Below are 18,311 nucleotides of genomic sequence, written 5' to 3'. Positions count from 1 at the left end.
AGCATACACAGAAAACACTGGTTTCCACAGAGCGTACACAGAAAACACTGGTTTCCACAGAGTTCACACAGAAAACACTGGTTTTCACAGAGCGTACAGAGAAAACACTGGTTTCCACAGAGCGTACACAGAAAACACTGGTTTTCACAGAGCGTACACAGAAAACACTGGTTTTCACAGAGCGTGCACAGAAAACACTGGTTTACGCAGAGCGTACACAGAAAACACTGGTTTCCACAGACTGTACACAGAAAACACTGGTTGCCGCAGAGCGTACACAGAAAACACTGGTTTCCACAGAGCGTACATAGAAAACACTGGTTTCCACAGAGTGTACACAGAAAACACTGGTTTACGCAGAGCGTACACAGAAAACACCACCTTATGCAGAGCGTACACAGAATACACTGGTTTCCACAGAGCGTACACAGAAAACTCTGGTTTCCACACAGCATACACAGAAAACAGTGGTTTTCACAGAGCGTACACAGAAAACACTGGTTTACGCAGAGCGTACACAGAAAACAATGGTTTCCACAGAGTGTTCACAGAAAACACTGGTTTTCACAGAGTGTACACAGAAAACACTGATTTCCACAGAGCGTACACAGAAAACACTGGTTTCCGCAGAGCATACACAGAAAACACTGGTTTCCGCAGAGTGTACACAGAAAACACTGGTTTCCACAGTGTACACAGAAAACACTGGTTTCCGCAGAGCATACACAGAAAACACTGGTTTCCACAGAGCGTACACAGAAAACACTGATTTCCACAGAGTGTACACAGAAAACACTGGTTTCCACAGAGTATACACAGAAAACACTGGTTTCCACAGAGCGTACACAGAAAACACTGGTTTTCACAGAGCGTACACAGAAAACACTGGTTACCACAGAGCGTACACAGAAAACACTGGTTTCCACAGAGCGTACACAGAAAACACTGGTTTCCACAGAGCGTACACAGAAAACACTGGTTACCACAGAGTGTACACAGAAAACACTGGTTTCCACAGAGCGTACACAGAAAACACTGGTTACCACAGAGCGTACACAGAAAACACTGGTTACCACAGAGCGTACACAGAAAACACTGGTTTTCACAGAGCGTACACAGAAAACACAGGTTTCCACAGAGCGCACACAGAAAACACTGGTTACCACAGAGTGTACACAGGAAACACTGGTTTCCACACAGCGTACACAGAAAACACTGGTTTTCACAGAGCGTACACAGAAAATACTGGTTTTCACAGAGCGTACACAGAAAACACTGGTTTCCACAGAACGTACACAGAAAACACTGGTTTACGCAGAGCGTACACAGAAAACACTGGTTTCCACACAGCTTACACAGAAAATACTGGTTTCCACAGAGCGTACACAGAAAACACTGGTTTCCACAGAGCGTACACAGAAAACACTGGTTTCCACAGGGCGTACACAGAAAACACTGGTTTCCACAGAGCGTACACAGAAAACACTGGTTTACGCAGAGCGTACACAGAAAACACTGGTTGCCGCAGAGCGTACACAGAAAACACTGGTTTCCACAGAGCATTCACAGAAAACACTGGTTTCCACAGAGCATTCACAGAAAACACTGGTTTCCACAGAGCGTACACAGAAAACACTGGTTTCCACAGAGCGTACACAGAAAACACTGGTTTCCACAGACGTACACGGAAAACACTGGTTTACGCAGAGCGTACACAGAAAACACTGGTTTCCACAGAGTGTACACAGAAAACACTGGTTTCCACACAGCGTACACAGAAAACACTGGTTTTCACAGAGCGTACACAGAAAACACTGCTTTCCACAGAGTGTACACAGAAAACACTGGTTTCCACAGAGTATACACAGAAAACACTGGTTTCCACAGAGCGTACACAGAAAACACTGGTTTTCACAGAGCGTACACAGAAAACACTGGTTACCACAGAGCGTACACAGAAAACACTGGTTACCACAGAGCGTACACAGAAAACACTGGTTTCCACAGAGCGTACACAGAAAACACTGGTTTCCACAGAGCGTACACAGAAAACGCTGGTTACCACAGAGTGTACACAGAAAACACTGGTTTCCACAGAGCGTACACAGAAAACACTGGTTACCACAGAGCGTACACAGAAAACACTGGTTACCACAGAGCGTACACAGAAAACACTGGTTTTCACAGAGCGTACACAGAAAACACTGGTTTCCACAGAGCGCACACAGAAAACACTGGTTACCACAGAGTGTACACAGGAAACACTGGTTTCCACACAGCGTACACAGAAAACACTGGTTTTCACAGAGCGTACACAGAAAATACTGGTTTTCACAGAGCGTACACAGAAAACACTGGTTTACGCAGAGCGTACACAGAAAACACTGGTTTCCACACAGCTTACACAGAAAATACTGGTTTCCACAGAGCGTACACAGAAAACACTGGTTTCCACAGAGCGTACACAGAAAACACTGGTTTCCACAGAGCGTACACATAAAACACTGGTTTCCACAGAGCGTACACAGAAAACACTGGTTTACGCAGAGCGTACACAGAAAACACTGGTTTCCACAGAGCGTACACAGAAAACACTGGTTTCCACAGAGCGTACACGGAAAACACTGGTTTACGCAGAGCGTACACAGAAAACACTGGTTTCCACAGAGTGTACACAGAAAACACTGGTTTCCACACAGCGTACACAGAAAACACTGGTTTCCACAGAGCGTACACAGAAAACACTGGTTTACGCAGAGCGTACACAGAAAACACTGGGTTATGCAGAGCGTACACAGAATACACTGGTTTCCACAGAGTGTACACGGAAAACACTGGTTTCCACAGAGCATATACAGAAAACACTGGTTTCCACAGAGCGTACACAGAACACACTTGTTAACGCAGAGCGTACACAGAAAACACTGGTTTACGCAGAGCATAAACGGAAAACACTGGTTTACGCAGAGCGTACACAGAAAACACTGGTTTCCACAGAGCGTACACAGAACACACTGGTTTCCACAGAGCGTACACAGAAAACACTGGTTTTCACAGAGCGTACACAGAAAACACTGTTTACCACAGAGCGTACACAGAAAACACTGGTTTCCACAGAGCGTACACAGAAAACACTGGTTTCCACAGAGCGTACACAGAAAACACTGGTTACCACAGAGTGTACACAGAAAACACTGGTTTCCACAGAGCGTACACAGAAAACACTGGTTACCACAGAGCGTACACAGGAAACACTGGTTACCACAGAGCGTACACAGAAAACACTGGTTTTCACAGAGCGTACACAGAAAACACTGGTTTCCACAGAGCGCACACAGAAAACACTGGTTACCACAGAGTGTACACAGGAAATAATGGTTTCCACACAGCGTACACAGAAAACACTGGTTTTCACAGAGCGTACACAGAAAATACTGGTTTTCACAGAGCGTACACAGAAAATACTGGTTTCCACAGAGCGTACACAGAAAACACAGGTTTACGCAGAGCGTACACAGAAAACACTGGTTTCCTCACAGCTTACACAGAAAATACTGGTTTCCACAGAGCGTACACAGAAAACACTGGTTTCCACAGAGCGTACACAGAAAACACTGGTTTCCACAGAGCGTACACAGAAAACACTGGTTTCCACAGAGCGTACACAGAAAACACTGGTTTACGCAGAGCGTACACAGAAAACACTGGTTGCCGCAGAGCGTACACAGAAAACACTGGTTTCCACAGAGCATTCACAGAAAACACTGGTTTCCACAGAGCGTACACAGAAAACACTGGTTTCCACAGAGCGTACACAGAAAACACTGGTTTCCACAGAGCGTACACGGAAAACACTGGTTTACGCAGAGCGTACACAGAAAACACTGGTTTCCACAGAGTGTACACAGAAAACACTGGTTTCCACACAGCGTACACAGAAAACACTGGTTTTCACAGAGCGTACACAGAAAACACTGGTTTACGCAGAGCGTACACAGAAAACACTGGGTTATGCAGAGCGTACACAGAATACACTGGTTTCCACAGAGTGTACACGGAAAACACTGGTTTCCACAGAGCATACACAGAAAACACTGGTTTCCACAGAGCGTACACAGAACACACTTGTTAACGCAGAGCGTACACAGAAAATACTGGTTTACGCAGAGCATACACGGAAAACACTGGTTTACGCAGAGCGTACACAGAAAACACTGGTTACCACAGAGTGTACACAGAAAACACTGGTTTCCACAGAGCGTACACAGAAAACACTGGTTACCACAGAGCGTACACAGAAAACACTGGTTACCACAGAGCGTACACAGAAAACACTGGTTTTCACAGAGCGTACACAGAAAACACTGGTTTCCACAGAGCGCACACAGAAAACACTGGTTACCACAGAGTGTACACAGGAAACACTGGTTTCCACACAGTGTACACAGGAAACACTGGTTTCCACACAGCGTACACAGAAAACACTGGTTTTCACAGAGCGTACACAGAAAATACTGGTTTTCACAGAGCGTACACAGAAAACACTGGTTTACGCAGAGCGTACACAGAAAACACTGGTTTCCACACAGCTTACACAGAAAATACTGGTTTCCACAGAGCGTACACAGAAAACACTGGTTTCCACAGAGCGTACACAGAAAACACTGGTTTCCACAGAGCGTACACATAAAACACTGGTTTCCACAGAGCGTACACAGAAAACACTGGTTTACGCAGAGCGTACACAGAAAACACTGGTTTCCACAGAGCGTACACAGAAAACACTGGTTTCCACAGAGTGTACACAGAAAACACTGGTTTCCACACAGCGTACACAGAAAACACTGGTTTCCACAGAGCGTACACAGAAAACACTGGTTTACGCAGAGCGTACACAGAAAACACTGGGTTATGCAGAGCGTACACAGAATACACTGGTTTCCACAGAGTGTACACGGAAAACACTGGTTTCCACAGAGCATATACAGAAAACACTGGTTTCCACAGAGCGTACACAGAACACACTTGTTAACGCAGAGCGTACACAGAAAACACTGGTTTACGCAGAGCATAAACGGAAAACACTGGTTTACGCAGAGCGTACACAGAAAACACTGGTTTCCACAGAGCGTACACAGAACACACTGGTTTCCACAGAGCGTACACAGAAAACACTGGTTTTCACAGAGCGTACACAGAAAACACTGTTTACCACAGAGCGTACACAGAAAACACTGGTTTCCACAGAGCGTACACAGAAAACACTGGTTTCCACAGAGCGTACACAGAAAACACTGGTTACCACAGAGTGTACACAGAAAACACTGGTTTCCACAGAGCGTACACAGAAAACACTGGTTACCACAGAGCGTACACAGGAAACACTGGTTACCACAGAGCGTACACAGAAAACACTGGTTTTCACAGAGCGTACACAGAAAACACTGGTTTCCACAGAGCGCACACAGAAAACACTGGTTACCACAGAGTGTACACAGGAAATAATGGTTTCCACACAGCGTACACAGAAAACACTGGTTTTCACAGAGCGTACACAGAAAATACTGGTTTTCACAGAGCGTACACAGAAAATACTGGTTTCCACAGAGCGTACACAGAAAACACAGGTTTACGCAGAGCGTACACAGAAAACACTGGTTTCCTCACAGCTTACACAGAAAATACTGGTTTCCACAGAGCGTACACAGAAAACACTGGTTTCCACAGAGCGTACACAGAAAACACTGGTTTCCACAGAGCGTACACAGAAAACACTGGTTTCCACAGAGCGTACACAGAAAACACTGGTTTACGCAGAGCGTACACAGAAAACACTGGTTGCCGCAGAGCGTACACAGAAAACACTGGTTTCCACAGAGCATTCACAGAAAACACTGGTTTCCACAGAGCGTACACAGAAAACACTGGTTTCCACAGAGCGTACACAGAAAACACTGGTTTCCACAGAGCGTACACGGAAAACACTGGTTTACGCAGAGCGTACACAGAAAACACTGGTTTCCACAGAGTGTACACAGAAAACACTGGTTTCCACACAGCGTACACAGAAAACACTGGTTTTCACAGAGCGTACACAGAAAACACTGGTTTACGCAGAGCGTACACAGAAAACACTGGGTTATGCAGAGCGTACACAGAATACACTGGTTTCCACAGAGTGTACACGGAAAACACTGGTTTCCACAGAGCATACACAGAAAACACTGGTTTCCACAGAGCGTACACAGAACACACTTGTTAACGCAGAGCGTACACAGAAAATACTGGTTTACGCAGAGCATACACGGAAAACACTGGTTTACGCAGAGCGTACACAGAAAACACTGGTTTCCACAGAGTGTACACAGAAAACACTGATTTCCACACAGCGTACACAGAAAACACTGGTTTTCACAGAGTGTACACAGAAAACACTGGTTTCCACAGAGCGTACACAGAAAACACTGGTATCCACACAGCGTACACAGAAAACACTGGTTTTCACAGAGCGTACACAGAGAACACTGGTTTCCACAGAGCGTACACAGAAAACACTGGTTTCCACAGAGCATACACAGAAAACACTGATTTTCACAGAGTGTACACAGAAAACACTGGTTTACGCAGAGAGTACGCAGAAAACACTGGTTTCCACAGAGCATACACAGAAAACACTGGCTTTCACAGAGTGTACACAGAAAACACTGGTTTACGCAGAGCGTACACAGAAAACACTGGTTTCCACAGAGTGTACACAGAAAACAGTGGTTTCCACAGAGCGTACACAGAAAACACTGGTTTCCACAGCGTACACAGAAAACACTGGTTTCCACAGAGTGTACAGAGAAAACACTGGTTTACACACAGTGTACACAGAAAACAGCCGTTTCCGCAGAGCGTACACAGAAAACACTGGTTTCCGCAGAGCGTACACAAAAAACACTCGTTTCCACAGAGCATACACAGAAAAAACTCGTTTCCACAGAGCATACACAGAAAAAACTGGTTTTCACAGAGAGTACACAGAAAACACTGGTTTCCACAGAGTGTTCACAGAAAACACTGGTTTCCACAGAGTGTACACAGAAAACACAGGTTTCCACAGAGCGTACACAGAAAAAACTGGTTTTCACAGAGAGTACACAGAAAACACTGGTTTCCACAGAGTGTTCACAGAAAACACTGGTTTCCACAGAGCGTACACAGAAAACACTGGTTTCCACAGAGTGTACACAGAAAACACTGGTTTCCACAGAGCGTACACAGAAAACACTGGTTTCCACAGAGCATATACAGAAAAAACTGGTTTTCACAGAGAGTACACAGAAAACACTGGTTTCCGCAGTGTTCACAGAAAACACTGGTTTCCACAGAGCGTACACAGAAAACACTCGTTTCCACAGAGCGTACACAGAAAACACTGGTTTCCACACAGCGTACACAGAAAACACTGGTTTCCACAGAGTGTTCACAGAAAAAACTGGTTACCACAGAGTGTACACAGAAAACACTGGTTTACGCAGAGCGTACACAGAAAACAATGGTTTCCACAGAGTGTACACAGAAAACACTGGTTTCCACAGAGCATACACAGAAAACACTGGTTTCCACAGAGCATACACAGAAAACACTGGTTTCCGCAGAGCGTACACAGAAAACACTGGTTTCCACAGAGTGTACACAGAAAACACTGGTTTCCACAGAGCATACACAGAAAACACTGGTTTCCACAGAGCGCACACAGAAAACACTGGTTTCCACAGAGCATACACAGAAAAAACTGGTTTTCACAGAGTGTACACAGAAAACACAGGTTTCCACAGAGCGTACACAGAAAACACTGGTTTTCACAGAATGTACACAGAAAACACTGGTTTCCACAGAGTGTACACAGAAAGCACTGGTTTCCACAGAGCGTACACAGAAAACACTGGTTTTCACAGAATGTACACAGAAAACACTGGTTTCCACAGAGCATACACAGAAAAAACTGGTTTTCACAGAGTGTACACAGAAAACACAGGTTTCCACAGAGCGTAGACAGAAAACACTGGTTTTCACAGAATGTACACAGAAAACACTGGTTTCCACAGAGTGTACACAGAAAGCACTGGTTTCCACAGAGCGTACACAGAAAACACTGGTTTCCACAGAGTGTACACAGAAAGCACTGGTTTCCACAGAGCGTACACAGAAAACACTGGTTTCCACAGAGTGTACACAGAAAGCACTGGTTTCCACAGAGCATACACAGAAAACACTGGTTTCCACAGAGTGTTCACAGAAAAAACTGGTTACCACAGAGTGTACACAGAAAACACTGGTTGACGCAGAGCATACACAGAAAACACTGGTTTCCGCAGAGCGTACACAGAAAACACTGGTTTCCACAGAGTGTACACAGAAAACACTGGTTTCCACAGAGCATACACGGAAAACACTGGTTTACACAGAGCGTACACAGAAAACACTGGTTTCCACAGAGTGTACACAGAAAACACTGGTTTCCACAGAGCATACACAGAAAACACTGGTTTCCACAGAGCGCACACAGAAAACACTGGTTTCCACAGAGCATACACAGAAAACACTGGTTTCCACAGAGCGTACACAGAAAACACTGGTTTACGCAGAGCATACACAGAAAACACTGGTTTCCGCAGAGCGTACACAGAAAACACTGGTTTCCGCAGAGCGTACACAGAAAACATTGGTTACCACAGAGCATACACAGAAAACACTGGTTTCCACAGAGTGTACACAGAAAACAGTGGTTTCCGCAGAGCGTACACAGAAAACACTGGTTTCCACAGAGCGTACACAGAAAACACTGGTTTCCGCAGAGTGTACACAGAAAACACTGGTTTCCGCAGAGTGTTCACAGAAAACACTGGTTTCCACACAGCGTACACAGAAAACACTGGTTTTCACAGAGTGTACACAGAAAACACTGTTTTTCACAGAGCGTACACAGAAAACACTTGTTACCACAGAGCGTACACAGAAAACACTGGTTTCCACAGAGTGTACACAGAAAACACTGGTTTTCACAGAGCATACACTGAAAACACTGGTTTTCACAGAGTGTACACAGAAAACACTGGTTTTCACAGAGCGTACACAGAAAACACTTGTTACCACAGAGCGTACACAGAAAACACTGGATTCCACAGAGTATACACAGAAAACACTGGTTTTCACAGAGCATACACAGAAAACACTGGTTTTCACAGAGCGTACACAGAAAACATTGGTTTCCACAGAGCGTACACAGAAAACACTGGTTTCCACAGAAGGTACACAGAAAACAGTGGTTTCCGCAGAGCGTACACAGAAAAAACTGGTTTCCACAGTGTACACAGAAAACACTGGTTGGCGCAGAGCATACACGGAAAACACTGGTTTACGCAGAGCATACACGGAAAACACTGGTTTACGCAGAGCGTACACAGAAAACACTGGTTTCCACAGTGTGCACAGAAAACACTGCTTTCCGCAGAGTGTTCACAGTAAACATAGGTTTCCGCGGAGTGTGCACAGAAAACACTGCAGAGGATTGAAATAATAAAGTAACTGCAAATGCATCAATCAATCAGCTGAATGAAACGGAGAGCAGCCTGTATGTACAAAATTATTTATCCAAAATTATGAGGGGCTTGGACAGAGTGGATAGTCAGAAGCTTTTTCCCAGGCTAGAGGGGTCAATTATGGGGGACATCGGTTTAAGGTGTGAGGGGCAATGTTTAGAGGAGATGTGCGAGGGAAGATTTTTACTCAGAGGGTAGTGGGTGCCTGGAACTTGCTGCCGGAGGAGGTGGTGGAGCAGGGACAATAGTAACTTTTAAGGGGCGTCTTGTCAAATACATGTGACAATACCACGATGTCACGCCACTGCCTCCTCCAAAATATCTAACTTACTGACTGTTGTATTGTTAATTGCTCATAATGTAAATTTTGAATGTTGATGTGATATTGTGTTTCATTGCAGGAGCCTCTAATGTAAAGGGGGAAGAAAGTGTTTTGTATTCACCTTAGTGCCTAGTTGGAACAAGGTCACTTTAAGTATTTGATCACGTGACGTATTGATGATGTCATCGGCAGTTTGGGCATGCTAGCAGTCTAATCTAGCAGCCTATGTGAAAACACCTTCCCAATAAAGCTCTTGTTTGTACCTTCGTGGTCTGCAAGCCTATCCTTTAGAAATACCATTGATTGAGTGATTTATTGTCACATGTGCTGAAGTACAGTGAAAAGTATTTTTCTGCAGCCAAGGGAACGTACACAGTACGTACATAGTAGACAAAAGAATAATCGACAGAGAACATTGGCAATTAGTGATTGGTTACAGTGTGGAACAAGGGCCAAACAAAGCAAATACATGAGCAAGAGCAGAATAAGGCGTCGTGAATAGTGTTCTCACAGGGAACAGATCAGTCCGAGGGGGAGTTGTTGATGAGTCTTGTAGCTGTGGGGAAGCTGTTCCTATGTTTGAACAAACTTCTTTGTTCTTTGTTTTTTGTTCTGTACCTTCTGCCTGATGGAAGGGTCTGGAAGAAGGCAATCCCTGGGTTGCAGGGGTCACTGATAATTCTGTCTGCCTTCCTGAGACAGCAGGAGGTGTAGACAGAATCAATGTGAGGGTGGCAAGCTTGTATGATGTGCTGGGCTGAGTTCACCACTCAGGAATTTCTTGTGATCTTGGACCGGGCAGTTGCCATACCAAGCTGTGATGCAGCCGGATAGGATGCGCTCTATGGCAGGCATTGTCAAACTTGGGGGTGCGACCCGCGGGTGGGTCGTGGGCAGCTGTTGGGAGGATCGCGGAGCCGTCCGTCGCTGCGCTCCCGATCACGCAAATCTGTGCGCAACAGCCGCAGCAGTCGGCTGTTAAGAACGCCGGCTGCAAGCGGCCTTCAAAATGTCTGCAAACATGTTAACAAATTTGGCCGCACTGCGCATGCCTGCCAGATCATCGGCGCGCATGCGCAAAACTATACGCAGGCGCGCCACTGATCGGGCACGCATGCGCAGTGCGGCCGCTTTTTGTTTCAACGGTCGCAGCTTTTTGTTTTACAAGTTCGGGGAGGTTTATTTGATGAAATTTTACAGGATAAAAATGCAGAACTTTGGACAGATGGAGACTCCATACTTTCCAACACCAGAAGGCTTCACCTTCATCCAAAAGGTTCCATTGGAGGAGTGTGTACGAGGGCCAAAGGGACCCAAAACCATTTCCTCCATTTTTGTCAGCAGCAAACAAGGTAAGAGAAAATGGTGGGTTGCGCAGGTCTGGCGGCGTGGGTCACGCATGTCGGCCGGGTCGGGTCCCGAAGGTTGGCCAGTTGGGAAAAATGGGTCCCCGGAAAAAAAGTTTGAAGAACACTGCTCTATGGCACATCTATAGAGGTTTGTGAGTGTCGATGCTGACATGCCAAATTTCTTTTGCTTCCGTATTACATCTTCATTACAGCCTCATTGAGGCACAATATCCATCAATCAGCTATTGCTGACTGGTTGCTAATTATACAGTAATTTAGTAATTGCGGAGTGAGAATTACAGAAGGCTTAGCCCAGTATTAGTCTGAAAATAGCTTCTTGACCTTGTTAACTTCCCAAAGTGAGAACAGTGAAAATAGTGAGAATAGTGGGTACGGTGAGAACAGTGAGAACAATGAGATTAGTGATTACAGTGAGAACAGTGAGAATAGAGGGTACAGTGAGAATAGAGGGTACAGTGAGAATAGTGAGAGCAGTGAGAATAGTGAGTACAGTGAGAGCAGTGGGAATAGTGAGAACAGTGAGAATAGCTCAAATAGTGAGAACAGTGAGTACAGTGAGAATAGTGAGAACAGTGTGAGTAGTGTCATGTGAGAGTGCCTTTAAGAAATGGATGTTTAAGCAATGTACCTTTAAGAAATGCAGTGATGTCAGAGTGTGGGTGGAGCTGGGCATCAGCTCGGCCATTTTGAAGTTTTAGTTTCAGTTTTGAGAGAGAGCAGCTGAAAAGTGCCTGGCTGTTTTGCTGTGAGCTGCTTGAAAGGAGAAAGCCAGTTTGAAGAAAGCTTGGGTGTGGCTGTGAGCTGCATTGCTGGTGATCTCTGCGATCTTTCAGTCATCTTTGTCAAAGGAATAGTGCCAGAAGACTGGAGGATAGCAAATGTTGTCCCCTTGTTCAAGAAGGGGAGTAGAGACAACCCCAGTAACTATAGACCAGTGAGCCTTACTTCTGTTGTGGGAAAAATCTTGGAAAGGTTTATAAGAGATAGGATGTATAATCATCTGGAAGTGAAAAATAATTTGATTAGAGATAGTCAACACGGTTTTGTGAAGGGTAGGTCGTGACTCACAAACCTTATTGAGTTCTTTGAGAAGGTGACCAAACAGGTGGATGAGAGTAAAGCAGTTGATGTGGTGTATATGGATTTCAGCAAAGCGTTTGATAAGGTTCCCCACGGTAGGCTACTGCAGAAAATATGGAGTCATGGGATTCAGGGTGATTTAGCAGTTTGGATCAGAAATTGGCTAGCTGGAAGAAGACAAAGGGTGGTGGTTGATGGGAAATGTTCAGACTGGAGTCCAGTTACTAGTGGTGTACCACAAGGATCTGTTTTGGGGCCACTGCTATTTGTCATTTTTATAAATGACCTGGAAGAGGGCATAGAAGGATGGGTGAGTAAATTTGCAGATGACACTAAAGTAGGTGGAGTTGTGGACAGTGCGGAAGGATGTTACAAGTTACAGAGGGACATAGATAAGCTGCAGCGCTGGGCTGAGAGGTGGCAAATGGAGTTTAATGCAGAAAAGTGTAAGGTGATTCATTTTGGAAGGAATAACAGGAAGACAGAGTACTGGGCTAATGATAAGATTCTTGGCAGTGTGGATGAGCAGAGAGATCTCGGTGTCCATGTACATAGATCCCTGAAAGTTGCCACCCTGGTTGAGAGGGTTGTTAAGAAGGCGTACGGTGTGTTAGCTTTTATTGGTAGAGGGATTGAGTTTCGGAGCCATGAGGTCATGTTGCAGCTGTACAGAACTCTAGTGCGGCCGCATTTGGAGTATTGCGTGCAATTCTGGTCGCCGCATTATAGGAAGGATGTGGAAGCATTGGAAAGGGTGCAGAGGAGATTTAAGAATGTTGCCTGGTATGGAGGGAAGATCTTATGAGGAAAGGCTGAGGGACTTGAGGCTGTTTTTGTTAGAGAGAAGGTTAAGAGGTGACTTAATTGAGGCATACAAGATGATCAGAGGATTGGATAGGGTGGACAGTGGGAGCCTTTTTCCTCGGATGGTTTTGTCTAGCATGAGGGGACATACCTTTAAATTGAGGGAGATAGATTTAAGACAGATGTCAGAGGTAGGTTCTTTACTCAGAGAGTAGTAAGGGCGTGGAATGCCCTGCCTGCAACAGTAGTGGACTCGCCAACACTAAGGGCATTCAATGGTCATTGGATAGACATATGGACGATATGGGAATAGTGTAGATGGGCTTTTGAGTGGTTTCACAGGTCGGCACAACATCGAGGGCCGAAGGGCCTGTACTGCGCTGTAATGTTCTATGTTCTATGTTCTATGAAGGACTATCTCTTAATCCTTTGGTGAAATCGGAATTGTAAAAGGTCTCAGTATTGAATATAAATCTAATGTGCTTCTGTTTGAAGGATTTGTTAAGTCTTTTAGATTTGTTAAGGAACAGTTTGCAGGATTGGATAGTGTTGTATTATTTTCGGGGTTATCTTTGAAGTAAGGGATGTCAAGAGATCCAATGTTTATTTAAAAGGTTAAGTTGAGGTCACGGAATAAACATTGTTTTGTTTTAAAAACGTGTCCATAATTGTAATACTATACCTGGGGAACAAGCCGTGTGCTTCACCAGCAACAATCCATTAAAGGTGGGAGTTGGGTGAACTCCATGATACATTTTGGGGTTCTGAAAACATCTCGCCCATAACAGCGGTGAGAACAGTGAGAAAAGTGAGAATAGTGAGAACAGTGAGAACATTCAGTACAGTGAGTACAGTGAGAACAGTGAGAATAGTGAGAACAGTGAGAACAGTCAGTACAGTGAGTACAGAGAGAATAGTGAGAACAGTCAGTACAGTGAGAATAGTGAGGACAGTGAGAACATTCAGTACAGTGAGTGCAGTGAGAATAGTGAGAACAGTGAGAATAGTGAGAACAGTCAATACAGTGAGAATAGTGAGTACAGTGAGAATAGTGAGTACAGTGAGAATAGTGAGAACAGTCAGTACAGTGAGTACAGAGAGAATAGTGAAAACAGTCAGTACAGTGAGAATAGTGAGGACAGTGAGAACATTCAGTACAGTGAGTACAGTGAGAATAGTGAGAACAGTGAGAATAGTGAGAAGTCAGTACAGTGAGAATAGTGAGTACAGTGAGAATAGTGAGAAGTCAGTGGTGAGAATAGTGAGTACAGTGAGAATAGTGAGTACAGTGAGAACAGTCAGTACAGTGAGTACAGTGAGAATAGTGAGTACAGTGAGTACAGTGAGAATAGTGAGTACAGTGAGAACAGTGAGTACAGTGAGAATAGTGAGAAGTCAGTACAGTGAGAATAGTGAGAATAGTGAGAATAGTGCATACAGTGAGAATAGTGAGTACAGTGAGAATAGTGAGAACAGTCAGTACAGTGAGAATAGTGAGTACAGTGGGAATAGTGAGAATAGCGAGTACAGTGAGAACAGTGAGAATGGTGAGAAGTCAGTACAGTGAGAACAGTGAGTACAGTGAGAATAGTGAGAACAGTCAGTGCAGAGAGAATAGTGAGAACAGTCAGTACAGTGAGAATAGTGAGGACAGTGAGAACATTCAGTACAGTGAGTACAGTGAGAATAGTGAGAACGGTGAGAATAGTGAGAAAAGTCAGTACAGTGAGAATAGTAAGTACAGTGAGAATAGTGAGAAGTGAGTACAGTGAGAATAGTGAGTTCAGTGAGTACAGTCAGTACAGTGAGAATAGTGAGAATAGTGAGTACAGTGAGAATAGTGAGTACAGTGAGAACAGTGAGAATAGTGAGGACAGTGAGAACATTCAGTACAGTGAGTGCAGTGAGAATAGTGAGTACAGTGAGAATAGTGAGTACAGTGAGAACAGTGAGAATAGTGAGTACAGTGAGAATAGTGAGAACAGTGAGAATAGTGAGAACAGTCAGTACAGTGAGTACATTGAGAATAGTGAGAATAGTGAGTACAGTGAGAATAGTGAGAATAGCGAGTACAGTGAGAACAGTGAGAAGTCAGTAGTGAGAACAGTCGGTACAGTGAGTACAGTGAGAATAGTGAGAATAGCGAGTACAGTGAGAACAGTGAGAAGCCAGTACAGTGAGAACAGTCAGTACAGTGAGTACAGTGAGAATAGTGAGTGCAGTGAGAACAGTCAGTATAGTGAGTACAGTGAGAATTGTGAGAATAGTGAGTACAGTGAGAATAGTGAGAATAGCGAGTACAGTGAGAACAGTCAGAATAGTGAGAAGTCAGTACAGTGAGAACAGTCAGTACAGTGAGTACAGTGAGTACAGCGAGTACAGTGAGAATAGTGAGTACAGTCAGAATAGTGAGAATAGCGAGTACAGTGAGAACAGTGAGAATAGTGAGAAGTTAGTACAGTGAGAATTCAGTACAGCGAGTACAGTGAGAATAGTGAGTATAGTGAGTACAGTGAGAACAGTCAGTACAGTGAGAATAGTGAGTGCAGTGAGAATAGTGAGAATAGCGAGTACAGTGAGAACAGTGAGAAGCCAGAACAGTCAGTACAGTGAGTACAGTGAGAATAGTGAGTACAGTGAGAACAGTCAGTATAGTGAGTACAGTGAGAATAGTGAGAATAGCGAGTACAGTGAGAACAGTGAGAATAGTGAGAAGCCAGTACAGTGAGAACAGTCAGTACAGTGAGTACAGTGAGTACAGTGAGAATAGTCAGAATAGCGAGTACAGTGAGAATAGTGAGTACAGTGAGAATAGTGAGAACAGCGAGTACAGTGCGAACAGTGAGAATAGTGAGAAGCCAGTACAGTGAGAACAGTCAGTACAGTGAGAATAGTGAGTACAGTGAGAATAGTGAGAATAGCGAGTACAGTGAGAATAGTGAGAATAGCGAGTACAGTGAGAACAGTGAGAATAGTGAGAAGTCAGTACAGTGAGAACAGTGAGAATAGTGAGTACAGTGAGAATAGTGAGTACAGTGAGTACAGTGAGAATAGTGAGACTAGTGAGTGCAGTGAGAATAGTGAGAATAGCGAGTACAGTGAGAACAGTGAGAAGCCAGTACAGTGAGAACAGTCAGTACAGTGTGTACAGTGAGTACAGTGAGTACAGTGAGAATAGTGAGTACAGTGAGAACAGTCAGTATAGTGAGTACAGTGAGAACAGTGAGAATAGTGAGTACAGTGAGAATAGTGAGAATAGCGAGTACAGTGAGATGTCAGTACAGTGAGAACAGTCAGTACAGTGCGTACAGAGAGTACAGTGGGAATAGTGAGAATAGTGAGTACAGTGAGAATAGTGAGAATAGCGAGTACAGTGAGAACAGTGAGAATAGTGAGAAGTCAGTACAGTGAGAACAGTCAGTACAGTGAGTAGTGAGAATAGTGAGTACAGTGAGAACAGTCAGTACAGTGAGTACAGTGAGAATAGTGAGTGCAGTGAGAATAGTGAGAATAGCGAGTACAGTGAGAACAGTGAGAATAGTGAGAAGTCAGTACAGTGAGAACAGTCAGTACAGTGAGTAGTGAGAATAGTGAGTACAGTGAGAACAGTCAGTACAGTGAGTACAGTGAGAATAGTGAGTACAGTGAGAACAGTCAGTATAGTGAGTACAGTGAGAATAGTGAGAATAGTGAGTACAGTGAGAACAGTGAGAATAGTGAGAAGCCAGTACAGTGAGAACAGTCAGTAGTGAGTACAGTGAGAATAGTGAGAATAGTGAGTAGAGTGAGAATAGTGAGAATAGCGAGTACAGTGAGTACAGTGAGAATAGTGAGTACAGTGAGAATAGTGAGAATAGCGAGAATAGTGAGTACAGTGAGAATAGTGAGAACAGTGAGTACAGTGAGAATAGTGAGTACAGTGAGAATAGTGAGAATAGCGAGTACAGCGAGTACAGTGAGAATAGTGAGTACAGTGAGAATAGTGAGAATAGCGAGTACAGTGAGAATAGTGAGAATAGTGAGTACAGTGAGAATAGTGAGAATAGTGAGTACAGTGAGAATAGTGAGAATAGTGAGTACAGTGAGAATAGTGAGAACAGTGAGTACAGCGAGAATAGTGAGAATAGCGAGTACAGTGAGAATAGTGAGTACAGTGAGAATAGTGAGAATAGTGAGACTAGTGAGAATAGTGAGAATAGCGAGTACAGTGAGAATAGTGAGAAGCCAATACAGTGAGAACAATCAGTACAGTGAGAACAGTGAGAATAGTGAGAATAGTGAGTACAGTGAGAATAGTGAGAATGTTCCCCTCACCAATCTGAGATAGATGTGAAATCGGTGATGGGTCTCTGTGGGCGGGGCGGGGTTAGTGGGCGGGGCTCCCTGGGGCGTGACCTTGGCTCTGTGGGCGGGACAAGGTCTCTGTGGGCGGGGCCGGGGCTCCCTGTCGGGCGGGGCCGGGGCTGTGGGCGGGGCCGGGACTGGGGCGGGGCCCTGGGGCGTGACCCATTCACTATGGGCGGGGCCAGTCGCCATGGAGACCCCCGGGCAGCCCTGCTGCAGGTCAGTCCCCCGGGGCCCGGCCTCCGCCCGGACTGAGCACCTTCCCCGCGCGGGGGCTCGCAGCACGTCTAGGGGCCGAGTGGCCTCAAGCTGGAGACAGAGAGAGAGACAGAGACAGAGAGAGAGAGAGAGAGAGACAGAGACAGAGAGAGACAGAGAGAGAGAGAGAGAGAGAGAGAGAGACAGAGAGAGAGAGAGAGAGACAGAGAGAGAGACAGAGAGAGAGAGAGACAGAGAGAGCAGAGAGAGAGACAGAGAGAGAGAGACAGAGAGAGACAGAGAGAGACAGAGAGAGAGAGACAGAGAGAGAGACAGAGAGAGAGAGAGAGAGAGAGAGAGACAGAGAGAGGAGACAGAGAGAGAGACGAGACAGAGAGAGAGAGAGACAGAGAGAGAGACGAGAGACAGAGAGAGAGAGAGAGAAGAGAGAGAGAGAGACAGAGAGAGAGAGACAGAGAGAGAGACAGAGAGAGAGAGAGACAGAGAAGAGACGAGAGAGACAGAGAGACAGAGAGAGAGACAGAGACAGAGAGAGAGAGAGAGAGAGAGACAGAGACAGGAGAGAGACAGAGAGAGAGAGAGACA

Source organism: Scyliorhinus torazame, chromosome 16 (assembly GCF_047496885.1).
Source record: "Scyliorhinus torazame isolate Kashiwa2021f chromosome 16, sScyTor2.1, whole genome shotgun sequence".
Classification (NCBI taxonomy): domain Eukaryota; kingdom Metazoa; phylum Chordata; class Chondrichthyes; order Carcharhiniformes; family Scyliorhinidae; genus Scyliorhinus; species Scyliorhinus torazame.
This window is presented reverse-complemented; position numbering follows the sequence as displayed.